Raw genomic sequence first — 27723 nt, 5'->3', positions numbered from 1 at the left:
AGCGGGACAGGGAGGGTTTATGAGTCAGCGGAGCCGCGTCCTTCCGGGAAGCTCCCGCAGCCAGGCCAGGGCGCCCCGCTGCCCGGGTCTCAGTTCTCCACTAGCTGCCGGGTCTCCACAGAGCAGCCAGCGCGAGCCAGGGTGGTGTCGGGCTCGGGCACTGACCTTCTGGCTCTGATGTGACCCTCCTTGCAGGAACTGGTTACAGGTGATGAGAAGGCTTCAGGCTGTGCGGTCTCCCCGACCTTGCGTCTGTTCAGAAGGACAGACAGCAGAGCAGGACTCAGCTCTCGTCCCCTCTGGCCGGCTCTGCTCTCCCAGCCGGGGGGACCGAGGCCCTCAGCCTGCAACCAGCACGGCCTCTGGGCCAACAGAATTGACCCCTCCGTGTTCCTCTTCTGCAGGAACCCCCGAAATCAGTCTGCCGCTGCCTTTCATTCACTTACCGACACTTACTGAGGTCCCATCAGGAGTCACCTGAAAGGCTGTTGGGCTTGGCCCCCAGTCCCCCATGCCCCATAATGTGACATGGGTCCAGCCACCACCAGGCAGACTGTCTGCACCACTGACAGGCCTGATGTGCCCTGAACGTCCCTGTGCAAAACCCGGATTCCTTAAAATCCCTTATTTCCAAGACTCAGACTCCTAAAAGGGGTGGTGACATCAGCAGAAATACTACAAAGAAATTCTTAAATGTTTTCAAATATGAAATCTGACTCTTATTAATCATCAGTAAGTTAAAATATATAACTTTAAAAATGTTTCTACTATAAAATTATTAAGAGGTAAAAACTACTGTGGATGAAATGGAAAAGCTACAAGGATATATCATACAGAATGGGGAATACAGCTAATGTTTTATCACAACTTTACATGGAGTAGAGTCTACACAAATTGTGATCACCATGCCGTACATGTGAAACTAACATAATATTGCAAATCAGCTCCACCTCGATAAATTATATCTAAATCTAAGCTGACATACCACGCAAAGGCAGGCCTTTTCCTTTCGGAAGTACCCCCTGCAAGCCTGTCATTGAGATTCTGTGGCTGTTTCTACCCTAGACCTGCAAATGCCTGGAGAACAGAAGCCAGGATCTTGTCTCTGTTTTGACCCGGAAGCTCAGGAGCTGGGGGCTGGGGTTCAAGGGCATCAGCCACTGAGACCGGAAAGGAGAAGGGGGTGTGTTACCTCACCCCGTCCTTTGTCCAAGATTTTGCCGGATAGCCTCAATTAGGACAAATGAAGCAAACACTCCGTACCCTGGTTAGACCGTATGTCTGCTGGCGCTCCTGTGTACGGTTCAAGATAGGAAAATATTTTCACTGTAGGTACGAAACGTAGTGAGAACCCTGTACCTAAAATCTCCCCATCGTGATCATATCCGTAGAAACTGTGGCTCTTCACCCACTGAGTCACACCCAGCGATGAGAATCTGAGGCGTTCCTCTCTCCACAACCAGGCACAGGGAACCTTCCAAAATTTTCAGACACTTCCAGGGGCCTCATTGGCTTCAGAAGTTCCCTGCGCCCCTTGGAGCCCAGGAAGAGAATCCCAAGCTCCCCACTAGGGGAGCACCCCGACTTTCTCTGACATGTACAGGAGACAGTGTCTGCACCCACTGTGCCCTGTGACCTATGACCTCCATCACTCAGTCGCCTCGGCGACATTTGGAAGCCCAGCGGGCTGTAAGTAGATTTAGGTGCATGACCACCGAGTTTCACAAGCTATTATCAATTTCATGTGTCCCCTTTCATGGCACATTGAATGTGTCATTATAAAAACTTCTTGAGATGCTTTCCTCCCAATTACATATATTTTAAGAAATAAAAAGGGGACAAGCTAAGTATAATCTCATCACAGCAATTGATGGTAATGTTCTACTGACAGTATCTACATAATCAACCAGCCTGCAAAAATCCATGACAAAAAGTGATGTCTAGTCTCCCAATAACCCAGGTCTTGTAGATTTTTCATTGTTAGAGAAGAAGATAAAATTCTGCCGTAGGCTCGAGAGTTGACATTTGGTTCCGACCTACCCATCTTGGGAGAAAGTTCTTCAGGTCTAAGTAAGATAATTTAGAGAATATCACACAGGAGATGATTCTCACCAGGCTCATCACTAAGAAACTCCTGTTCCTCCCCATTCAAGAAATCCCCCTGATTCCCTTCACCCGTGTAATTCCTGCTGTGATGCTATAAGAACAGACAATACTGCCAGAGGAAAGTTGAGCTGTATTTCAGGAACCATATACGTTCAGTTGCCTCAAGGAAGCCACCCAGGAAGGTGCAATCCGCACATGCTCTCTCTCTAAAATTCCTAGGCACCCAGAGTTTACAGCATTCCTTCAAACACTGAATTGTATAAAACTTGGTTTTAAGCACGGCTACCATGAGCCCAACCCATCTGTATATCTCTTGAAGACTGAACTCCAGCTATGGAATTTCCACTTCAGGGATATTCAAATAATTTAAAATGAATTTCTGATCATTCAGAAATGTGTCAATAATAGAGAGTTCGTCCACAACGCTATCAATTTATTTTATGAACAATAATTGTGAAATTTTTATCATAATGGATGTGAATTCTCTCAATGCTGACCCAAGTTGAATTGCTATCTTATCTAAAACCATTCTTATAGTATGATTTAGTAAAATATGGTTTAGGTACTATATATATATCTACTGTGGCCTTCTGAATATATATAGTATCCTGGTAAGCACAGGCTAGAGATGTATGACTAATTAGGTTCTGAGTTTGACAGCCTACTAAGAAGTGGTAACTCATTTATATAGCATTCTGGAAAGCTCCCTTCCCTAAATTAAAAGTTATTAAAACATGCTACTTATAAACCAGTGTATGGAAAAATAAGAAAATAAATATTTTTATTTTAAAGTGTGATCTGCAGAAAACAGAGATGAGCTCAAATATTTATACATAAGAATATTTGTTGTCAGATTATATATGATTAAAAAAATGGAAAACATAAATTTTCAAGAAAGAGTTAATACAATGCAATATTATACACTCTTGAGAGTTTTAGGAGATTTTTTTTTTTTTTTTTTTTTGCGGTACGCGGGCCTCTCACTGCTGTGGCCTCTCCTGTTGCAGAGCACAGGCTCCGGACGCGCAGGCTCAGTGGCCATGGCTCACGGGCCCAGCCGCTCCGCGACATGTGGGATCTTCCCGGACCGGGGCACGAACCCGTGTCCCCTGCATTGGCAGGTAGACTCTCAACCACTGCGCCACCAGGGGAGCCCTAGGAGAATTTTTAATAACGTGGTAAAAGGTTCGAAATTATATTAAGTTTTAAAAAGTAGGTTATATTGGAAATTTCCAGGTAGTTCAGTGGTTAGGACTCAGTGCTTCCACTGCAGGGGGCCTGGGTTCAATCCCCGGTCCAGGAACTAAGATCCTACATGCCGCACAGCACAGCCTTAAAAAAAAAAAAAAGTAGGTTATAGCATTATGCATAGTATGGCTGCTTATTTATTTTAATATTAATAAAAATCCAAAGGAAAACAATATTTTAAATATCAACTGTGATTAGCACTTGCAAATGAGAATTTGTATTTAAAATCTGTATTTAAAAATTTTCCTCCAGTGCACATATATGACTTTTGTAATCAGAAAAGAAATAGCAAGCATTTTTTCAAAAAAATTGATATTCTGTATTGGAAATACAGTTTTTAAATAAATTCTGATTCTAAAGCATAATTTCTATTAACAGCAAGAAAAGTGTGAACTCATAACATTTTCTCTGAGATTTAAAATAGATAAAGTAGAATTCACCTAGCACTCTGATTTTGTTTTCCAAATACTATTCTCCAATAAAAGAAACCAGGTATTTTTAGGGGTCGAATTCCAGGGACTGAGACAGGGAAAAGTCAAGATGAACTCTGAATATCTTAAAAAAATTTTTTAAAATTTTCATTCTGCACATAAATATTTTTATTCTTAATTTCATAAGCATTACATGCAGAAGTAGTGCTTTGAATGAAACATATACGAGAGTCCATACTGACATAAAGATAGATGATATAGACAGATGATAGACAGATGATAGACAGATAGATAGGAAAATGAGGGGGAGGAAAAACGCCTCCTTACTGTAGAATTCCAATTAATAAGTGAGCTTTTAGTAATTGTACTGTGGTTACAGAAAATGTTAACATTTGAGAGGTTTGATGAAGGAAGACAAGAACTCTTTGTTCTAGTTTGGCAACTTTTTAGTAAACTTAAAATTATTTCAAGATGAAGGGTTTAAAAATTAGGATGATTTAAATAATAAGGTATAATTATTTTATATTATTAAATTAATATGTCATGGTTGTAGAAAATGGAATAGGAGACAAAAATATCACAACTCATAGATCAGTCAGAGAAAGATTCATTTCTATTGTCTTTACTCTTTAATGGATAGTTTTGAAGACACTTAAAGGCAAGAGCTGTGTAGATCTAAAGAGAAACTTGCAATGCCTGCTGGATTTATTGAAGTATCTGACCCTGAGCTCTTACAAAGGACCCTAGACAGCCATCTTTGCAAGTGTTCTGACTCGGAATTAAATCCACATGTTGAAACATGCGAGGACAGTGGGCCAGTATCAGACATGCCAAAGAGGGCCTCTTCCTAACCACTCAGAGCAAGCTTCCAGCCTGGAAACCGCATTCAGCCCATCCCATCTGGAGAACATTACTAGGAATTTCCATTGGTAGCATCAAAACTGCCCTCCAGGCATGAAGGGGCCTGAGGACAACCAGGAGATGCTAACAAGATTTCCAGCAGAAGAGAAAGGGCAAAAATTATGTTTAAATTATGTAAAACTGCTTGTCTTAATATAGAATCTTGATCAAAAACCAAGGCATCTGAAGTAATTACAAGGCATCTACCTGGTAAGGCATCGTTACTAACTTGGAAGGAAACAAACAAGAGGCAGCAACAAGGACATGCCTTCCATTCAAGCCACCAGAATTTTGGTACCATGTTACACGCCCCACTAGAAATGATGGTTTATAGCTGGACGGGTAGGGGAAAGCAAGCTCAGAGTCCCATGTGAGCCAACACAAGGGATCTGGTCTCTCCAGCTGGAACTAGGCTGTTGCTGTAGCAACCACCAGATGATGGACAGATTTTTGAATGTGCAGGGGTCTGGGATGATAAGCGCTTCTGGGTTATCCAATAAGCATTTTCAAACCTCCTAAAATGTGTACACTGTGGAGAGATACTAAATGCTATGTTTCAAGATCAATTTTAAATGCTTTTCTTTTAAAAAAAAAATTGAAAGGATGGACAATCTGAACTGTTTTTAGTCCTAAATAACCATTCGCGCTAATACCAGTTTTATTCACATGTCAAGTCAAAACTCCCATTCTTTGGGCAGCTCTGCTTACTTGCTTTCAGGAAGGTTGGACAGAATTAATGAAAAAGTATAGTAGCCCTAGATCACAGGAAGTTCTTTCCGAGGTGAATTTAATGCCAGGAGTTGGACAGGTTCTAGAAATCAACATAGTAAAAACACAGTGGGATGCCTCTGACCTTCACTTGCTGTATATACTTGACTCATTCCCTTAAGAAAATACTGTATCCACAAAGCAATTTCACTTTGGTTGAAATAGGAATGAATAGTACCCATACTACAGTAGCATTTCCAGGCAACCAAGATTCAGTTCTCTGAGTTTTATGCAAAATACCCTTGACTTCAATACATCTAAAATGCTTCTGACACCCAACATTTTAAAAATGCAGTGAGGTGCCTATAATTACTGGAATTTGGAGCAAGTGGTCTCCTCAGATCCTGCCTGGAGGAGACCCTGGTAATCATGGAACCCACAGCCAACGTCTGAAGGAACAACCTTAAAATCCAGGCAAACCTTTTAGTGGGTTTATAATTACAACTTAAGCTTCCTTGATCGAATGTGGATTGGCTTTACTAAAAAACCTAAGCTAAAAGTCATCTGTTTCAATGACCTTTTCATTGAAGCATGTTATATTCAGGTAGAGGGATGTACCTAAGTGTAATCAGCCCAACACCCGTGTAACCAGCACCTAGAAGAAGAAACAGAACGTAAGACAGAATAAGAAGGCAGAGGGACCTCTGTGTTCCTTCCCGTCACCGTCCCCCAGTGGCAACCAGACCCTGACCCCATAAATTAGCTCCCCTGCCGCTGAGCTTTACACAAACAGACTCGCACACTGTGCTCTGTGTCTGGCACCTTCAACTCAACTGTTCTTCCACGCTGTTGCTTGTAATGATAGTCCGTTCATTCTCACCCCGGTACAGTGTTTGATCTATCCTTTCCATTAAAAAGATGCTCTGGATCTACTTTCATATGATCCGTTCTAGGAAATAGTTACGATTTTCAAAGTAACTTCTTCTCAAAGCTGAAAATCAAACAAGATAACAGAGAGCGGGGGTGGGGGTGGGGTGACACAAATGTGTTTTTCCTTGAAATGTGAGTGATGATACTCCTGTCCTGTTGCTTTGATGGGATTAGAATAAACATCAAACACGATTGCCTCTGAGCACTGAGAAACAGTATTTTCAAAAGTCACCGTAACTTTTTGTGTACAACACGTTCAAATCCCGTATATTTTCTTCCATTTCTGAAACCCACCCTCAGATTTGGTGGAACCGTTTCAAGGAGGTGCTAATTGATTCCGTCTTCCTTTTTTTTTCAGTCTAGAAGGTCTAAAATGATTTTTGAAAGGAAAAAAAAACCACACGGCCAGCATGCCTATTTTCAAATATATGACCGGTCGGAAGAGGCAGAAATCCCATGCCTCTGTACCAGGAGCATATTTTCAGAAGAGTCCCCATTTTTATTACTGCTGGGGTAGTACTGGGACCATCTGCAGAAGCCCTCGAGCAAACACATTATCTTGAGAGCCTGCAACGTCTTACCCAAAGCACAGCTCTGCTTTCAGATTGCTTCCTGGGAAATGCTTCCACACACCTCCCCACGTCATCCAGATGAGAGCTTAACGTGGTCACCGCATCATTCAAACGCACGGTCTTCTCAAGCTCATTTCCATGAAGAAAAATGCAAGCTCTGCCTCTAAAGGCAGATACAGACCGAGGCTTAAAAGTCAAAATTAATTCTACGTTTTACACTCTGCTGCATTAACTAACGAATCCAACCTAGATGACCTTTTCTTTTGAAAAGGAGTTTTAGGAGCTTTGACATCTGAGGAGAAAGAAACCAGCTAAAGCTTTTATCTTACATTTACTCCAAAAGATTGAAAAAGTAGTTCAGAATGTTCAAAAATTAGAAGTATGTCTTTTTAGCCAACTGATATTCCTTTACTCCTGCTAACCCTTTCCCGAAAACATTGTGTATAAAACACGAGGAAGATCTAAGCTGATTTCAGCCTCAAACTTCACACGAACACACACGCACACTTGTGGTTCTGTGTGTATGCACAAGACATATAACACGAAATCTAAAACAGAGCTGCTGTCAGGAGTGTCCAGCTGGTCGAGAAGGGCCAAGACCAACCTTGACAGCCAGGTCTGCAGGGGGTGGGCCGGGGCACATCTCCCCAAGGTCAGGATTAGCACTGAGCCCTCCGTTTCTCTGTCTCTGTTTCATTTTTTATACAACTCAAAAGGATCTGACTACACAGTCTAAGTTTCTTTCCAGAACTAACAGGCTTTGATTCTTCTTCAGAAATAAATCAAATGGTGAGAGGCAAGAAGGACGTCAAAGCAGAGGCCAGGAGCTGGGTGATCAGAGTTAGAGGAGGTTGGAGGCCTGGCTGCTGGTGAGGAATAAAGGATCAGATCCCCAGGGATTTCTGGAAAGGCCTCCGGATCTAGGAACAGCAATAACCCACAGCAATGGCCTAATCCTCGTGCCTTTGCATTTCCTGCTGACTAAGGGCAGGTGGGGGAGACAATACAAGAGTCAGAGTCTGTCCAGAGGGAGGGCAAGTTCAGGAGATGGACATCGCCAGGCCATGGGGCTCCCCACCCACTTCAGAGAAGGCAGCAATTCAGGGGAGAATACGGTATTTGGATTTTTAAATAAACTTTTTAAAATTCTAGAATAGTTTCAGATTTACCTAAAAACTGCAAATTTTTGCACTCTGCTCAATGATGGATAAATAATGTGAATGAGTAATAAACCTTTGTTCAATTCAGTTAGATTAAACTAAACCCCTGCGATTTTAGGGCCCCTTTTACTCTGTTTCTGTTGTAGGATTTACCTTTGTTTTTTCCCAGATGCTTGTCCAGTAGTATCATCTCAAATTGTTGAGTAGTTTGTCTTTCTTCAGTTACCATACACAAAATTTGAATTAGGGTCAGGTGCTGGACTGTTTCTTTTCTAACTGATTTTGTTTTCCATTGGTCTATCTAGTTATGCAGCAATGCCATGCTGTTTTAATGTATCTGACTTTACAAGTAACTTTTTATGTCTCCTAAGCATAATTCCTGTCCATCAGTCTTCTTCTTCAGAGTTTTCCTCAAATCCTTTTTTAAAATTTTTTTCCATGGGCAATTTTGTATCTTTCCCTCATATCTTACGTCTACTCCTAAATATGTCAGTTTTAAAATTGTGATCCTTGGACTCCAGTTATTACAAATAAGATAGCTAATTTTTCTCAATTTCTTTTTCCTTTTCTCTTTTAACATTTCAATGAGTATAAAATCCTTAGCTCACTCTTCATTTCTTCGGATGTCTTGGTCCTGCTGCAAAAGTTCCTGTGGAAAAGAACAAAATAAACTTCATTCTCCCCCTATGTCTTAGTGTGCCCTGCTGCATTAAAAGTTCTTTCTTTACCCTTGAAGTTATGTTTTTAAATACATTTTTCAATTCTGTTATTTTGGTTTCCTTTTTCAGTAACTCACATGCTGGATCTCTTTTGCCTATCATCTATATTTATTTTTCTCTTTATAATTTTTTTTCTGATAAAATTTCAAGCATACAGAAAAGTTGCAAGAGTTGCAGTACTCTTATTTTCCCTTTACCCTGGTTCACCCATTTTTAAAATATTTTGCCCCATTTGCCTTATGGTTTGTGCATTCACGGACCCAGCCGCTCCGCAGCATGTGGGATCTTCCCGGACCGGGGCACGAAGCCGTGTCCCTTGCATTGGTGGGCGGGCTCTCAACCACTGCACCACCAGGGAAGCCCCTCTCACATATATTTTTATTTGCACTCCTTCACCTTAAATATATCAGTATATTCCCTGACAACAAGGCTATTCTTTTATAAAACCACAATGTTCAAATCCAAGAAATTTAATATTGATACAATACAGTTATGTAATTCACAGTCTCTGTTCAAAGGTCATGAACGGTCTCAATAATGTCTATCATAAAGACCGCCCCCCAGCCCTGCCCAGCCCAGGGTTTCATAAAAGGCCACACATCATAGTTCATCATCATCTCTTGCGTCTCCTTTAAACTGAAGCGTTCTTACACTTTGCTTTCTTTAATAACTTTGACCAGTTGTCTTTGAGAATATCATTCAATGTGGGCACTTGGATGTTTTGGTGTGATTAGTTGCAGGTTTTACATGTTTGGGGCAGAAACACCACAGACGTGATGTTGTGATCTTCTCAGTGAATCATAGCAAGAGGTACTTGATCTCGCTTTGGTGCGAAGTTAACTTCCATCCTTCAGGGAATATGGTGTCTGCAAGGTTTCTTTGCCTCTAATAAGTGTCTTGTGGGGAGACACTTGGATGGAAACAAGATGTTTACAGGCTCAAACTTTCTCCCCCTGGTTTTGACCCGAGTCAATGGCTGTCCAACAGTGATTTCCTAAGGCCACTGTCCCTTCCTCTTTTCTCTGTTGGTTTTCTACATGAAGAAGGAGTGTTTCCTTCTCATTCATTCATTCATTCATTCAAGGATTGACTGATTCTCAGCTTATTTGATGGATAATACTTTCTTTCCCTTGTTATTTATTTTGACGCTCAAATGGTTTCAGAATGGACCAGGGGGAATGTGTTTGTAAGTTGGCTCGTAGGGCCTTTTGGCAGGTCTCCATTCTCTGGTTCCTTTCTTACTTTGAGCACAAAAGGATGCTCTGTTCCTCATCTTGTACTTTCCTTGCTGCAATCCTAGAATCAGCCACTTCTCCAAGGAAACCATTTTTTTCAAGCCTTTTGTTAGAGGATGGTTTGCAGAGCTCAAGATGCGGGTGCCCCTGGTGCTGAGAGAGCTGGGGACTCTATGGATAGAGTCACACATGTGTGTACCTGCACATGTGTGTGTGCGTGTGCATGCACACAGTCGTGAGATTACAGACACCTCCAATTCCTCTGCACACAATGGGGCTCGTTTTAATTTCCACCCTCTCTGTACTTGTAGCTCAGCCATCCAACAGGAGAGGAGAAAGTTGAGGCCAAGTATCCTCAAGATATTTACTTATTTTCTCAATCCTAAAATAATCGGAGGTAGTTTCAGAGCTAGTAACCGAAATGACTGTGAAAAACACAGTCACTAATTAGGATTCCATATGTATATACTATTTTTATCTTCGGGCTGAGGTAAATAGTCAAAATATTGTGTTCAAAGTTTTTTGGGCTAGTTTCCTGCTCACCTTTGTCCTGTAATGTTTTTAACACTTTTTTCCCTGTTTTCTTTTGAGCTTTCTCATTTCTACTCATGTCACTTCATTTTTTTTTTAGTGTTTATTTGCCCTTAGACTCTATCCAATTCCATCCTCCTTTTGGTGATGATTTGTGTTTCATCATCTTTCACCTGAGTTCTTACATTTCTGCTTCATTGTATACCTTTTAAAATAGCACTTATTTTAAATTAATGAAAATTTTATTTTTTACAATTTTCATCTCTTCCAAAGCAATGATTTTCTGGAGAATCCCCTTCCTCTGTTGGTTGTCTTCACTGTCTTTTTTTTTCTTTTGCAGCATCTTTGTACGGGTGCTGTACAGAAAGGTTCTCCTTCTTTTTCCATCATGCTGGTCAAGTGAGTGGGCATTTGGAGCCAGTTGCCTGCAGGACTGAGTGAGGGTGAAGCGGGTGTGTTTCCACAAAGCATGTGCTCTACTCCTTGGCCTCCACACGCAACTCCTTCTGCAAAATTGCTGTTTCTGTGCAGTTCCACACACAGTCCACCTCCTCCGCTTTTCTTTGTATTGTGTCACCTTATTCCTGTAATTGTTTTTCACAGTTTCTTTCTCAGGGTGAAAGCCACATGTCCTCAAACTTCACTTTTGTGAGCCTCTTGAAAATCTGTTGACACGGGGCTCTGTCTTTGCGAAAATTCACCCACAGGTCGTTAAATCAATAGGTTTGGTCTCATAAAAATTCTATTTTCTTAAGAGCCCGGCCACTCATGTTTACAGCTGCGTGCTGCCACCAGCTAGTAGTTTTTTCCCAGGGAACTCACTGAAATGCATTCAATGGATTCCCCTAAGACAGGTCCGAGCGTGCTTTTTATGGACGTGAGTGTTCAGAATTCCCTTAGCCTGGTTCCTCAGAGAGCTTACGTGTTACTGCTTTGTTAGGAAGTGAGATCTCTGGAATCAGGAGTGGGAAAAAGGAAGAGGAAGCAGAGAACGGGGGAGAGGCCAGCAGAGTGCATGGCAGAGCTGCCCGGCTCCACAGCAAGCTTGGCCCACTGTCCACTCATCCACCACTGTCTTGGAGGGGCCCTCTTCCTACATGTGTCAGGGAAGGAAGAGGAAAGACAGCGTGCAGGCTCCCATTCCCCAGTGATCACAGCTTTGCCCCACCAGTGGTACTTTCTCACACTTCCGAGCTGAGACCACGATTCTTACACCTCCGAGTGGACAGGCAAGCCCTGATAAGAGCTGCAGGTGGGCAGGCAGGAATCACCACTTTGTGCTGACTTAGCTTGGCCATCCATCCTCGTTCCCCAGATGTTCCCCATTTGAGTCTTTGGTCCCAAAGTACTTATTAAAAGCACCTCCTTTGGTTGAAAAAAATGTTTGGGGATGGATGACAAATCACATGGTTATATGGCTGCACCAGGAACAACGCGCCCAGCTCCCTGGAGACCGGTGAGTCTGACAGATCCCCTGTACGCAGAGGATGTACACAGTCTGCAACATGTGTCTGGAGGTCTTGCCTTCAAGTAAGCTGCCTGGTCAGTCACTCGCTCTGAGAGGATGAGGATGGCTTTCTCCTTTGCTCAGAAATGTTCATCTTGATGTTCTGGGGACCTAATTCTCTCCTGCATGTGTCTGCTAATATTCAGATATAAGAAAAATGGCACAATGCATGGGACGGTACTGACCTGATAATCCTCAGAGGAGGAGATGAGGTGTTTATTTAGATGAGCTACCCAACATGACCTGAGGAAATAATGGGGAATGTAACATTCAACCTGAAAATTGTCACCTGTCAGTGTCACTTCAGTGGTGACACGCATTGAGTTTAATTAACTGGCCCATAATGTACTATTAAAAAGTCTCTGCTCAATGCAAACTAGTTTATATAGGATGGGTAGATAACAAGGTCCTACGGTATAGCGCAGGGAACTATGTTCAATATCCTGGGATAAACCATAATGGAAGAGCCTATGAAAAAGAATGTATATATGTGTATAACTGAACCATTTTGCTGTACAGCAGAAATGAGCACAGCATTGTAAATCAACTATACTTCGATAAAATAAATGTTTTAAAAAGTGTGTGCTGAAAACTACTCCAGGAACATGCGTGTAATTTAGAAATCGTTACAGGGTGATAACTTCAGCCACATCTAAAAAGAGCACCATCACACAAAATGTATCTTCCTACATAATCTCTAAATATTTTCAAACAACCCAGACCTAGTATCCAATGTACCGTTCCGCTTCTTGTAATTTTGGCTTCAAAGGTAAAAGTTAATCGGATATACTGAAAACCTCAGTGACACCCCAGAGGTAAAAGTCATCCATTTTAATTATGAAATGTTCAGAGCACATCATGTGAGCTGTGGTCAGCCAACATCGGAAATTCAGATCATGGGTCATCCCGATATGCAAATCACAAGGAAGGGGCAAGGTTTTTCCAAATGTTTTCTCTCCCACAGGATTGAATTTGCATCTAAAATCACAAAAATACATTTCTGAAGGATTCAGTCACAACACAAGCAAGAGACACATTAGCTATAAACTGTTCTTTGCTAAGGCACCCCACAAGAGAGTTGGGAGGGGTAGGCCATGGGGCCCCTTCGGTCAGTGAAGTCAACAGATCAGAAAACTGGGATTTGAGTTTAGAAGAAAATGATCATAGACAAAATACTGGAAAATAAAAACGACAAGAAGAGCCTGTGCTTCCTTATTATACAGATGTTTGCTATTTCCTTGATTCTCTGACACCCTCAAATAGAAGCTGCTTCATCAACTTAATAACAGACTTTTGGAGAAAAGAATGTACATATGTTTGGGTTTTGTGTTGATTTTTTGACTAAACAAAAATAACACACATACCACATACTAACTCATTATTCTTTCCTTCTGTTGTTACAAAAGTTTCCCTACTTTCAGAAGTGAAAGATTATTCTAGAAGACTTTTGGCCACCATTAGCCATAGATAAGATTATGGTGGCACATTGTCTCACAAAATCCATACTTGTTGGTGTTTTGGACCCATTTCGCTGTTTTAGAATCAACAGCATAATTCTGAAACACGTCCAGTAACATTATGGTTTTGCATGAATCTCCTACGATTAAATGTGTAGCTTTAGTTTCTGTCTGACTTGAATCATATTTTGCTGAACGTTAAGCAGCTCTTCTGGACAGACATTTTGACAGACAGGCGTTCCCTGAGTGATAGGAATATGAGTTCATTATGCCAACCATTCCAAATTCCCACTTTGAGACTCCTGGCAATTCCTACAGCCTTTGATTATATTGCCTGTAAGGTGACAGGCATTTTTTGGCATAGGAAGTGGCTGTATTCTTAAAGTTATAGTTGTAAATTTATGTTTTAATATATCTTAAGCAATGACTTACAGATCTAAAACTGAGTTAAATTTCAAAGGCTTCTACTACTACCATTTCTATTGCAAATAACTCTACATATGTGGAGGATGGACAGTACTTTCTAGGGCAAATCCATGAGTAATAATAACCCATAATCATTTACAGAGAAGTTCTACTTCTGGCTTGTAGTACACCCATGCTCCTACTTGCCTACAAGATCTGGATTAAAATTCATTTAAAAATCCTTCTGAAGGAACTGGGGAGCAGCTGTGACAAGATTTGAGTGGCCAGATCTTGGAGAGAAGGGAAGTTCTTAAGGTGTACTTACCTGTCTGAGTGTAGCTCTTCTTCTCAAAACGTGTTTGGATCCATGACTCATGGCAAGAGTGTGAGAAGCTGGTCAGTGGGAAGGTGTTGGGAGGCCGAGAAGCCAGTAAAGCTTTCAGCAGCACCCTAAGCTTCAAAGACAGACGTGGAGTTTAGGCCGGCCAAGGTTGCTGAGGTGGGTTCCTAAGAAGCAACATTTGAGTTGGCTAATTGTCTTTATCACTTGCCAGTTTCCGTTTTCAGTGATTCCTGCTCTGTCTGCTTTCTCTCATTAAGTAGCATAGAGTCAGCTCTGCTTTGTATCTAGTCTGAAAATCTCAGCCTTTTAATAGGAGTGTTTATATCATTTACATTTAAAGTAATTATTGATAAGGTTAAGTCAAGGTAACCATTTTGTTATGCCTCTTCTATTTTCTTTTCTGTTTTTGGTCACTGTCTCTTTTCCTGTCTTCTTCTAACATTGTTTTGTTCTCAGTCAGAGAAAAAGCACTTTAACTCAATATGCAATCAAGGAAGATATGAAATAAATAAATGCAAAAGGGCTTGAGTAGAAAAAACTTAGAACCTATAATGCATTTGCCCAGGACACTTTTATCCTGAAGAGAAGAAGGGTGTCAGAAAGGGAACGGGGAGTAACCAGGGACTGACTCCTACAGCCAACCATTCCACCCTGTTTACAGACCTTCACTCAAAGCCAAAGTAAAAATACATTTTGTGGCAGCCATTACTGCCGTTTCGATATATCCTGGTTCTTCTCCTTATAATGACACGGTAGGACTGTACTTCCCTCACCCTTTGAAACTGGGTGTGGACGTGTCACACGCTTTGGTCATGAAATGCGAGTGGAACAAGTATCACTTCTGGGCAGAAGCTTTAAAAGCAAGTGTATGAATCACAACGCCATCCCCCCTCCACCTCAGGAATCACAAGCTGTTTGAAATCAAAGTCTGCTGGGACGAATATGTGAGCGAATGTGACAAATCTGCTGACTGTGTCAGAAGTGAGTGTAGTGAGAAATAAACTGTGATGTGGTGAGCCGGTGAGATGTGGGGTTGCTTGTAATGCAGCACGACCTAACTTATGCTGATACACTCTCTACAACTTTTTAGATGAGATGATGCAGATGTTATGGCTATGCATCCGCACATATGTACACATGAACACAATGCGAGTTTCTTCTTAGCTGTGGTTGTATGTTTTATTAATATTCAGGTTCTGAATTGTACTTCTATCCTCAATTTTATTTAACATAGAATTTAGTTTTTGCAGTACAGTAGAAATTAACACACAACCATACTTCAATAATTTCTTTGAAAGAACTTAATTTTTTTCAAAATTATCGTATTATATGTAGAATCACATGCTTTTGATTATCATTAGTGGGTTTTTCCAGTCTTTTTTTATGATTACACCTTTTATTCTCAGCATTTAACCTCAAATTATTCATTTTGGGAAAGACTTGGGCTAATCCGTTAACAGGGAAGTTATGGGAAGGCTACTTAATATATATCCTCATATAATGTTTCACATTTCCTCAAACTCAAGCAACTTACTAGAAATGGATTTTGTGGATGAAAAAGGCTAAGTACTGAGCTCATTAAACAATGGACCTGGACTCTACCTTATCTGTTATTTTTATCAATGATTTTCAAATTGCAGAGTAAAATCCCTTGGTTCACACCTGCCTAAGATCTGCTCCGTAGATAAGAACAAGCTCCAAACCAATAAACGTGACTTGTATAAAATCATAAAATTATAAACCTTTTTTACTAACTCAACATATATTTATCTGCTCTATGCCAGGCCTTGGGGACACACTAGCAAATCAAAGCCTTTGACCTCATCTGCTTGCATTCTTCTAAAGGAGTCAGATAACAAATTTATATTTTTGTATAGAACATACAATGTAAAATCTCAAAGATCCTAGGAAATTATATACTCAGAAGTGTGAGTTTGTCTCCACTTTGCCTGCACTCTGTCCACTGTGCTTCTGCTCCCGTTCACATCTATGGCACGTCCCGCCCTCTGACAGCTGGCTTTCCTCCTCTTCCACCCAGACACTGGCTCTCCACCGCGGCTCTGGTTAGTCATAACGTTTGCTTCTCAGAATATCACCTTCCTCCAGGCTCACAGTCTATCTCATGGCCTTTCTTGGAGCATCCTATTAAGCCTGATTCCAGCTACCTGTATTTCTCCGTATTTCTCACCTTAAATTCCCAAGACACCGATTCGGACTTGTCCAGCGAGCTTTGGCATAAGCCACTTAAAAAGCATGTAGACCCCACCCAAATTTGGAGGAACTGCCCGCCCCGACTCAGTCAGGGCCTGAGAAACATGCCTTCCTGCTGCACAAAAATGGATGAGGACATTTCCTCAAAAAGCACCAGGAGTGGAGATGTTTCCCTTGAAGAAGCAGTAAGCATGGTTCATGATTATTTTGCTATTTACAAGTGTTAAAAAAAAAAAAACAAAAACACTCTATTTAGACCACAGGTTCTTAGCTCTTAAACCCCAAATAAGGATGAAGAGTCAATATAAACTCCTTATGTTACAAAGACAAACTAAACTAAACTAACATAAAAAACACTCAACTAACATAAATTAAACTAAACTAAAATTAAGTTAAAGCCAATGCGATGAATGTTGAGGGTGTGGAGAAAAGGGAGCCCTTGTGTGCTGTTGGTGGGAATATAAATTGGTCCAGCTCCTATGGGAAACAGTATGGAGGTTCCTTTAAAAAATTAAAAATAAAATTCCCATATGATCCAGTAACCCAACTACTGGGTATACATTCAAAGGAAATGAAATCATTAACATGACGAGGTATCCACACCCCCAAGTCCATTGCATTACTTAAAATAGCCAAGATACAATGTGGAACGTGTTCACCGATGGATGAACTGATAAAGAAAACGTCATATGCGTATGGCCCCCAGCCTCTCTCAGAGCACCCGAGCCCTGCACTTTAGTCCACCATAACTCTTACCCATTCCTCTCTCTGCCTCTGAGTCTTGAGTCTCTGCCGAAACACGGTGACAGTGCCTAACCCCCAGCCATAAAAAAACAGCCTCTGTTTGTTTTCATTCAGTGACCTTTGTTTACTACCACAAGAAAAAAAAAAACGGGTTTGGGAATTAAGATGATAAATACCTATAAAATCAGAAAGGATTTGAGTAGGGCAAGCAGAGACTTAATCAGTACATTTTTGTCCTTTGAGAAGGACATCGTAAGTTACTCAGTGTCATTGAAACTTAAAGTCAAGGTCAGGAAATGTCCCCTATGGAAACAATCATAACAGAACAGACATGTCAGGTAACCATGAAGGAGACCATCTTGTTGCCCCCGTTTCTTCCAAGGTCCTGCTATCAAAAAAATTTGACCAAGAGCTGAGTAAGTAATAAATCCACAGTGAGAGGCAAAAACTGAGATATTTGAGGGTCGGCTCCGATCCACATCCCGCCTATTCCTTGAAGCTGGTGCAGATCCTTGAAGCACACTCAGCTCTCTGCTTGCCTCCAGTATCATCCTCACAGCCTGCGAGAGCCCGTGACCCTGAACTCCACGTTCTGTCTGATGCATAGTTAAGTAACTACTGTCCCTGGTCTTGCTAGGGTTCCATGAGTTAATATCAGATCCCTCAAGCAACGGTTAATTTTCTGAGGGCAGAAGTATAGATGTACATACTGGACCACTCACTGTGGTAGCAACACAGCTGGACTGGCCAGTCAAAAGTCCTCGTGAAGCGCATATGTCTTCCTACATCATAGCTCTTCCCGTAGTGTGTGCAGCTCCCTGTTTTCTTAGGTGTCCACCACCCAACTAGAAAGACCCTAGGGCAATAATTGCGTTCTTTCATCTTTACATCCCTGGTATGTAGCACAGGAGCTGGCTCATAGTAGGGCTTGATGTTGATGTTTCCTAGGCTGTCGACTCCCATCTGAGAAACAGCTACACACGAGTCAGCAATGACCTGGCCGAGGTAGCAGTGGTGTGTTTAATATACCAGGGGTTGCAAAGTTTTCCTTAAAGGGACAGATGGTCAGTTTTACATGTGCAGGATACGGGGTCTCTGGTGCAAGTCCTCAACTCTATCCTTTTCAGACAGAGCCTTCCCTAGACAACAGAACACAAACAAGCATGGCTGTGTTAACACCACTTCCTTCACAAAAACAGACAGAGGGCTGGATTTTGAGACCAGCCACAGACCTACCTTGGACATAGAATGTCAACACCTCAAAAGGCTACGAGCATATTAGAAACATCCAACGAATCCAACAATACTTCAGCCCAAGGCTCTGTCTCTGGACCAACCTCAAAGGCGATGTGATTTGTTGCCTGCATCCACAAAGGAAGGAAGCGCAAATGTTCACATCAGTTAGGGAAGAGGAAAGTGGAGGCTGGGGAAAGAGCCTGCCCAGGGAGGAGCAGAAGGGACCGTGGTCTTCAGTCTCCACAATGACCGTGAGTGAGGCTCCGACCCCCTCACTTAAGGCTCAAAGAGCACACTGCAAAGCAGGCATTGTCATTTCTAGTTTACACCTAAAGAAACAGTGATGCAAGTTTGCAAACTGTCTTGTTTGAGAACACAAAGCTCCTGGGAGGAAAAGACAATGTCAAGTCCAGGTCTACCCACTTGCAGTAGCCCTGGGCTCAGTTCCAGGACCAGAGCCGGTGTCTCAGGACAGGTGCTGTGTGTATTTACAACAGTGACCTGCAGTGACCAAACAACCCTAGCCTCCACTCACAATATGATGTTTGATATTCTCTTAACTCTGTAAATCTGTCACCCAAAGATGAGAAGAAACCTTGTATGATGGAATTAAACAGCTTGGATTAACAACTGCGCTGAAATTACATTCATGATCTCAGCAAAATGCAACCCATTGTACGTTTGTAAAGAAAGAAGTCGTGTTAAAACGGTTCCATCTATTTCAAAAGTAGAGAATATAGTTTTTCTAAAATTAAAACAGACTATTTTTATTACTTAAACACATTTTAAAGGTATACAAAAGTTCTAGATTTCAAGTTCTCACTAAGATGAGGTTGACCTTGTTTATGGAACGAACGTTGATCCATAACATTCATACAACTTGCTATGTCCTCGATTTCTGGCAGACCTTATCTTCTCTTCCTGGCCACTGTCTTTCTTTATACAGATTTCATTAAAAAGAAGCATGAAGATTTGGGGAATCAAAATCACACACACACACACACACACACACACACACACACACACACACACAAAGCCTGTTAATATAACTGACTCAAAATATACACTAAAAAGATGATAAAAGTTCATTTGTTCTCCAGTGGATTTTGACCTAAGCTCATTGGCTGTCTCCTTTCAAAAGATGCAAACTTTTTAGAGGCAGTGCAGAAACAACGGCTAGATTCTCAAGTGTGCCAGTGGAGGTTTTCCTTTTGAGATGCTGATAAAGAGGTTGTGTTGTTTCTCAAGTTTTAAACACACACACACACACACACACACACACACACACACACACACACACACCCAATGGCTGGAACAAATTCCTTGTTTGAGTTCAAGGGCAGCGAAGGTCTCATGCTTCCTCTCAGGAAGTCTTTGCACTGACTCTGCCCCTGCCCCCAGACCCTCTCCTGTGCTCGGGAATCTCAGAATCTCCCCGCCACCAGCTCTCCAGAGGTCTCCTGGCCCTGTTAGCCTGTCCTGGAGACTTGAAGAAATAATTCTTGGCTATGGTGTTTTTCCTAGGGTTTTAAAAAGTCATTTTCTTAAAAAATAGCAATTTAACATTCAGGTTATTTTGAAGCCTTTGCAGTCAAAGACTGAACAAGCAAAGGTTCTTATAGCACTCTCACCCACATGTCCATATGTTATATGTTGGATAGCCAAGATGTTAAACATAAGCTTTAATAAATGCAGCGAGGCTAAATGAAGTCAGCAAGCATGACATTTGCATTTACTGTTTAACCATGCTTTAGCCTCCCTGTTCCAAATGCAGACAGACAGGCTTGAGCGTGAGAGGGAAAAAAAATCAGTCTCCCTGGATTTTTACCAGTTTGTGGACATATATTATAATTTTCAAGTCTACTGTCTCATTTCTAGTCTTTTTTTTTTTTCAGCTTTTTTCTTACCTCATTTTTCTTTCTTCATAACCTCATTTTGTGGCTCAAATGAACACAGAGGAAGTAGGGAAGGAATATTGCAAACAATACCTCTCAGGTGTGTTTGAGATAAGATTAGAACGCAGAGGATCAGGCTTGCCTGGGACTCGTGATCACGTGATGTAAGTTACCATCCTGATGACGGTGGCTTGTTTTGTAAAACACAAAGTCTTCAAGAATACTCACATGATTGGGTAGTCAGAGGAAGAGCTACAGAAGAATACATCTTTGTTACATGATTTCAAGTATAATCGCAAATAGCGTTCGACACTGACAAGGGAGCAACATTCAGACTCTCTCCTTGTGGAGCCGAGCCAAACACCTGGATGGAAACTGAAAAAGAAAAATCAAGCAAATTACCTGTCATTGAATTGTCATGAAGTGAAACACTCAGGTCTTTGGAGACATCAAACACAACCTTTTGATGAGTGGATCCCTCTTCAGAGCTAAAATTCTCTTTAAAACTGCCCTGTGTTTCTTACATAAAAGTCAGTGTCTTCAAATGAACTTATCTACCAAACAGAGACTCACAGACACAGAGAAGAGACTTGTGGTTGCCAAAGGGGGAGGAGGGATGCAGGAGGGATGGATTGGGAGTTTGGGATTAGCAGATGCAAACTATTATATATAGGATGGATAAACAACAAGGTCCTACTGCATAGCACGAGGAACTATATTCAGTATCCTGTAATAAACCATAATGGAAAAGAAGAATATATATATGTATATACATGTATAACTGATCACTTGGCTGTACAGCAGAAATTAACACATTGTAAATCAACTATACTCCAATAAAATTTTTTTTAAAAAGTCAGAGCATCTTACGTCTCAGAAGGGCGCAGAGTTCCAGAGAAATGGAACAGCCGTGGGGAGAGCACTTCGGGGGCTGGCCTGTCCTCCAGCAAGAAGACAGGAGGTGAACTAGGACACACCACCAAAGATAGACTGACAGCCAACATCTCTGAGGATCCATTCCAACAGGTGGGGGCCAAGTAATTCACCTCATTAAGCCTCTAAATACCCCCGGCATGTAATCTGTACTGCTCCTATGATACCGCTAACACTACTGCAAAGAGCAGCTGTGACTTACTGATTGATTGTTGTATATCAAGAACTGTTCTGAGCACTTCACGTTTACACCTATGCATTTAGTCCTACGGCAACCTACGAAATCAGTCCCACTTACTAGATGAGGTCACTGAGACCTGCAGAGATCCACTTACCCAATCGACATACCTGAATCCGTGTGGAGGGGTGGTCCTGGAGAGGGCGACCATGTGGAACATGTCCCCTCAGTCTCTGAAAACCAGCGGCATTCCAGTCTAGAGTGTTCTGTCCGGGGATCCCTTCCATCCACTCAACACGTGACTAGTTGAATAACTACTGTTTATTGCTCTAGGACAGAGCCTGTGCCCTGCTGGTCTTGTCTTTTTCATGGCTCCTGCTTATAAATGCAGATACAAACCATCTGATGACCATGAACGTTTTCAGCTGTTCTTTTCCTCTGCTCTCCGTTTACGTACATCTCAGAACCCACAATCCCACTGCTTAGCTATTAGTTGTCAGCAATAATGAATAAATTGAGGAGGACACAGAAAAATGCAGAGAAGAGAGGGATTCTACTACTTACTTTATTCACCATGATCCTGGCAACTAAAACTTTTTTTTTAATTTTTATTTTATAGTGGAATAGAGTTTAGCTACAATGTTGTGTTAGTTTCAGGTGTACAGGAAAGTGATTCAGTTATACATAATACATCCATTCTTTTTCAGATTCTCTTCCCATATAGGTTATTACAGGGTACTGACTAGAGTTCCCTGTGCTATACAGTAGGTCCTACTAAAACATTTTTAAGTGTTAGCATGTGGTACTCTAGCATTTAGTATTTTTACCCTGTAATACATTAATACAAGTTTTTTCATGCTAAGGAGACCTTCTGGTTTGACCTTTTAGAGAGAACCTTATTTCATTACAATGCCGTAAGTATCTATCTTTTCTGCAAATGTCTTTCAAATATTTATATCAACCTCAGATTTTCACAGTTCACGTAAAGCTTGGGAACAGGAATTCATTGACCTGGAGAAGGTAGCATCCCAGCTCACTATAACCAATTAGACAACAAAGGCAACGCGAGTAGTGAGTAGAGAACTACGTTTAACACTGTCATCTGACCTCCCCATTTGTGAAGAAAGTAGGAGGATGACAAGGGAGGTGGTGCCAGAATCATCCCTTCAGCTAGAGAAGGGATTGGAAGCAACACCTAGGCCAGCAGCTACCCTGACACTTCACAGCTCTGAACCTGCTATTGTATGATGATGATGTTTTTCTAACTTAATTGTTAAAACCAAGGCAACAGAAGCCATTTTTCCAAAAATGGTTCAAATCATTATGCTTTGAATTGTTTGTCTTTAACGATAAAGGGATGTATTATGCCACGTAATGAGAAATCAGGGGTCAGGTGGTTTGACGATTGGAAAACAGAGTCACAACAACTTCCCCGGAGATCTATGTTCTTTCCACCTTCTGTTTTACCATTTGCTTGTCTTTTACCCACATGCTTGTCCCCTCATGACTGCAGGAAGGCTGAGCAGGTCTGAGCATTCCATCTTTTTTTTTTTTTTTTGGCAGACTTCATTGTTGTTTTATTTTAAGAAATTTCCACAGTCACCCCAACCTTCGGCAACCACCACCCTGATCAGTCAGGAGCCATCGGCTTCAAGGCAAGCCCCTCTACCAGCAAAAAGATTACAGCTCGCTGAAGTGAGCATTCCATCTTCACACAGCGGTAGCCAAGACCTGGGGAGAGAATGGTCCTCCTTTGCACCACTTTTTAATAAAGAAGAAAACCTTCTCAGAGACCCACCACCAGCAGCAGCAATGATGAATTCTGTGCAGAACTTTGGCCCATTTTTTAAATTGGATTCCTTGTTTTCTTACTGTTAAGTTTTAAAAGTTTGTGAATATTTTGAATAACAGTTCTTTATCAGATATGTGTTTTGTAGAGATTTTCTCCCAGGGGGTCTTTACATTTTCTTTACAGTGTCATTCACAAAGCTAATTTTATTTTAATTTTAAAGAAGTCCACCTTAATAATTTTTTCTCTTTCATGAATCATGCTTTTCATTTTGTACCTAAAAAGTCATCACCGGAGAGGGCAGAGTCAAGATGGCAGTGTGGGAAGACACAGAGTTGGCGTCTCCCCACAACTAGGGCGCCTGTCGGCAGCTGGTGGGGGACTCTGATGCCCAAGGAGACGGGAGGAACCCCAAGGTGAACCAGTAGGACGTGGGGGGACTGAGGGGGGAGGAGAAGTGGAGGCCAGACAGGGTCATCGGCCCTGAGGCCGGGGAGATCAGGAGAAGCAGGTGGGAGGGGCCCTCCGGGACCGAAGGATCAGGAGAGGAGAGGAGGGCGTTTGCCCCACCCACTCGAGCCCAGGAAGGCTGCTGGGCTCCCAGGTGAGGTCCCCTGCCCTCTGAGACCAGGGATGGGGGGCACGCCTAGGCCCCTTCTGTTCCTTGAGCCTATGCCCCACCCTGGACACCCCCCAGGGCCTTTTCCAGCCCTGTGGGTCCTGAGCATAGGCCCCACCCACCACCCAAACCTCACCCTTGCTTAGGCCCTGCCCTCCACAGCTAAGGCCTCCCCCCGCCTTTTCTTTCTTTTTTTTTTTCTTTTCCCTCCTCCTCTTTTTTACTATTGTGGTACTGATGTACTTTCCAGTTGCTGATTCATCTATATATATATATTTTTTTTTTTTGGTGGTACGCGGGCCTCTCACTGCTATGGCCTCTCCCGCTGCGGAGCACAGGCTCTGGACCAGTGGCCATGGCCCATGGGCCCAGCCGCTCCACGGCACGCGGGATCTTCCCGGACCGGGGCACGAACCCGCGTCTCCTGCATCGGCAGGCGGATTCTCAACCACTGTGCCACCAGGGAAGCCTGATTCATCTATATTTTTATTTTTACATTCTTTCTAACATATCTGTTAGTTTCCTAGTCTAATTTTATTTTTTACTTTGTTATTGTCCTTTTGTTTTGTTTTGTTTTGTTTTGCCACCCCATGCAGCTTCTGGGATCTTGGTTTGAGAGCCTGGGGTCGGGCAGAAGCACCTGTGGTGGGAGCTCTGAGTCCAAACCACTGGATTAACAGAGAACCTCAGACCCCAGGGAATATTCAAAAGAGTGAGGTCTCACAGAGGTCTTCATCTCAGCACTAAGACCCAGTTCTACCCAATAGCCTACAAACTCCAGTGTTGGAAACCTCAGACCAAACAACCAGTAAGACAGGAACACAATCCCACTCATAAAAAAAAAAAAATGAGACAGCAAAAAACTATGTCACAGATGAAGAAGCAAGGTAAAACCTACATGACCAATTAAATGAAGGGGAAATAGGCCACCTACCTGACAAAGAATTCAGAGTAATGATAGTAAAGATGATCCAGAATCTCGGAAATACAGTGGAGGCTAAGAAAACAAAACAAAGATCAATAAAACTAAAAGCTGGTCCTTTGAGAATATAAACAAAATTGATAAACCCTTAGCCAGACTCATCAAGAAAAAAAGGGAGAGGACGCAAATCAATAAAATTAGAAATGAAAGAGGAGAAATCACAACTCACCGTAACTAGAGAAAGCCCGCGCACAGCAACAAAGACACAACACAGCCAGAAATCAATAAAATAAATAAATTTTTAAAAACACTTTAAAAATAAAAAGAAAGAAATCAAAGATGACATAAACAGATGGAGAAATATACCATGTTCTTGGATTGGAAGAATCAATACTGTGAAAATGACTATACTACCCAATCTACAGATTCAATGCAATCCGTATCAAACTACCAATGGCATTCTTCACAGAATTAGAACAAAAAATCTTACAATTCGTATGGAAACACAAAAGACCCTGAATAGCCAAAGCAATCTTGAGGAAAAAAAACAGAGTTGGAGGAATCAGGCTCCCCGACTTCAAACTACACCACAAGGCTACAGTAATCAAGACAGTATGGTACTGGCACAAAAACAGAAATATAGATCAATGGTACGCGATAGAACGCCAAGAGATAAACCCACGCACATAAACCCACAACAAAGAAGGCAAGAACATACAATGGAGAAAAGACAGTCTGTTCAATAAGTGGTGCACGGAAAACTGGACAGCTACATGCAAAAGAATAAAATTAGAACACTACCTAACACCAGAAACAAAAATAAACTCCACATGGATTAAAGACCTAAATGTAGGACCAGACACTATAAACCTCTTAGAGGAAAACATAGGAAAAACACTCTTTGACATAAACCACAGCAAGATCTTTTCTGAACCACCTCCTAAAGTAATGGATGGGGGGAGGGAGGCTCAAGAGGGAGGGGATATGGGGACGTGTGTGCACATGGCTGATTCACTTCGTTGTACAACAGAAACTGACACGGTATTGTGAAGCAGTTGTACTCCAATAAAGATCTATTTTAAAAAAATGTTATACAATGAGAAAAAGGCAAGCACTGTTTAAACTCTCGGTAAGTATTTTACAAAGAAATAAAACTTTAAAACTCTAAAAAAAAAAAAAGTCATCACCAAACCTAAGGCTATCTACAATTTCTCAGTGTTATCTATTAGAAGTTACATAGGTTTGAATTTTACAGCTATGGTTCCTTGTACTGGTAATTGCTGTAGAAATGGGCAGAAACACATTTGCCTTCCTACAGCAATCTCTGGTCAGAGGTTGGCATGAACTTAATTGGTTTTCACTATTGATTTTTAAACTTCCAACATTGGAATCACCTGGCATATTAGTCAGGTTGAGGTTGTCCAGAGAAACAAAACCAGTAATGTGTGTGTGTGTGTGTGTGTGTGTGTGTGTGTGTGTGTAAATAGGAATTGGGTCACACATTCATGGAGGCAGGTGAACGCCAAATCGGCAGTGTGGGCTGCTAGGCTGGAGACCCAGGATGGTACAGTTCCAGTCCAAAGGTAGTCTGATGGTCAGATTAGCCAAAGTTTAAAAAATCCATGGTATTCTGTGATGGAGAGAATTTGGGGAGAAAAGGGCATGTCCACTATTATCTGGAAAGTGTGGATTGCAAAAGTTTTTGCAAAACAGTCAAACAATTTCTATAAATGTAAAAGTCACCTATCATTTGAACAAGCTATCATACACTGTGGAAATCAATTCCAGGAGTTTCCGACTGTAAACTTTTTTGTTGAAAAATTAAAGAATGAAAGACAGAATAAGGAAACAATATGTGTCAATACAGAGAAAGGTTTAGAGGAATATTCTACCAAATTATTAAAAGGCTGTGTTGGGGGGGATATTGAAAAGATGATATTAAATTTATTTTATAAAAACAAAACCAACAAACAAAACAAAAGAAAAAAACAAAGGCAGTCTGACGGAGAATTCCCCCTTGCTTGGGTAAGCAGGTCTTTTTGTTCTATTCAGGGTCTTCAATTGATTAGATGAGGCCCACCCACACCATGGAGAGCAATCTGCTTATTCAAAGTTCACCAGTTTAAATGTTAATCTCATCCAAAAACACCCTCCAGGTTGACACATAAAATTAATCATCACACCTGGGGAGCTTTAAAAACTACTGATGCCTGAGTCTCATCCCCAGTGATTTTGATTTCATTGGTCTAACATGTGTTCTCAGCATCCGGATGTTTATCAGGGGCCCCAATGGTGACACCTTACATTTTATCCCTGGAGGTTTCACCTACAGATTCAGAAAGAAAAGGTAACACCAACATACAAGAATCAAACTGTATGCTTCTACTATAGGAGGAAGCTCTTGTGTTACACTCTACCCACCCCTTTAGGGTTGTAATGATAATAACTGACTTTTTTCTCTGCAAAGTTGGGTTTTTTTGGTTTGTTTTTGTTTTAGGCAAAATGTCAGAACATGTGAAAATGCTGTACTAATTTATCTTAATATGCCAAAAATAGTGAAAATTTAAAATTCTTCATGAGTCCAAGCTGGGCCGTGACTCCTACTGACGGGCTTACCCAACGCACTGATTCCAAGTCTGGCGACCATCTGCAAACTGGCACCTTCAATTAAGGCTGCAGGCATACATTTTCCAGAGTGGTAGAATCTCATTCCCATAATGCCAGCCAAGGTTCCAGATGTAACTAAGAAAACCCAAATGTTCCTTGGATCCTGAGACAGCTGATAGGCACCCAGGCCCACTAATCCACCTAAGAGGAGCCTGGCAGCCAGGGACGGGACACTGCCTGCTTTTGCATAGCCAGTGATCCCGCCGGAAGCAACCAGTGCTACACAGCCAAAGCCAATCCAACGTAAAGGCACTAGGGGGCCGGAGTCCTTCTGCAT

At 41.7% G+C, this 27723-nt stretch overlaps 1 pseudogene; it reads right to left on the bottom strand.

The window, feature by feature from the left end:
* Window positions 1-24: 24 nt before the first annotated feature.
* LOC112408373 (transmembrane protein 14C pseudogene) lies at window positions 25-27723 on the bottom strand (annotated as a pseudogene).

The sequence above is a fragment of the Neophocaena asiaeorientalis genome, unplaced genomic scaffold, assembly GCF_003031525.2.
Source record: "Neophocaena asiaeorientalis asiaeorientalis breed wild unplaced genomic scaffold, Neophocaena_asiaeorientalis_V1.1 scaffold497, whole genome shotgun sequence".
In the NCBI taxonomy this organism is placed as follows: Eukaryota; Metazoa; Chordata; class Mammalia; order Artiodactyla; family Phocoenidae; genus Neophocaena; species Neophocaena asiaeorientalis.
This window is presented reverse-complemented; position numbering and strand designations above follow the sequence as displayed.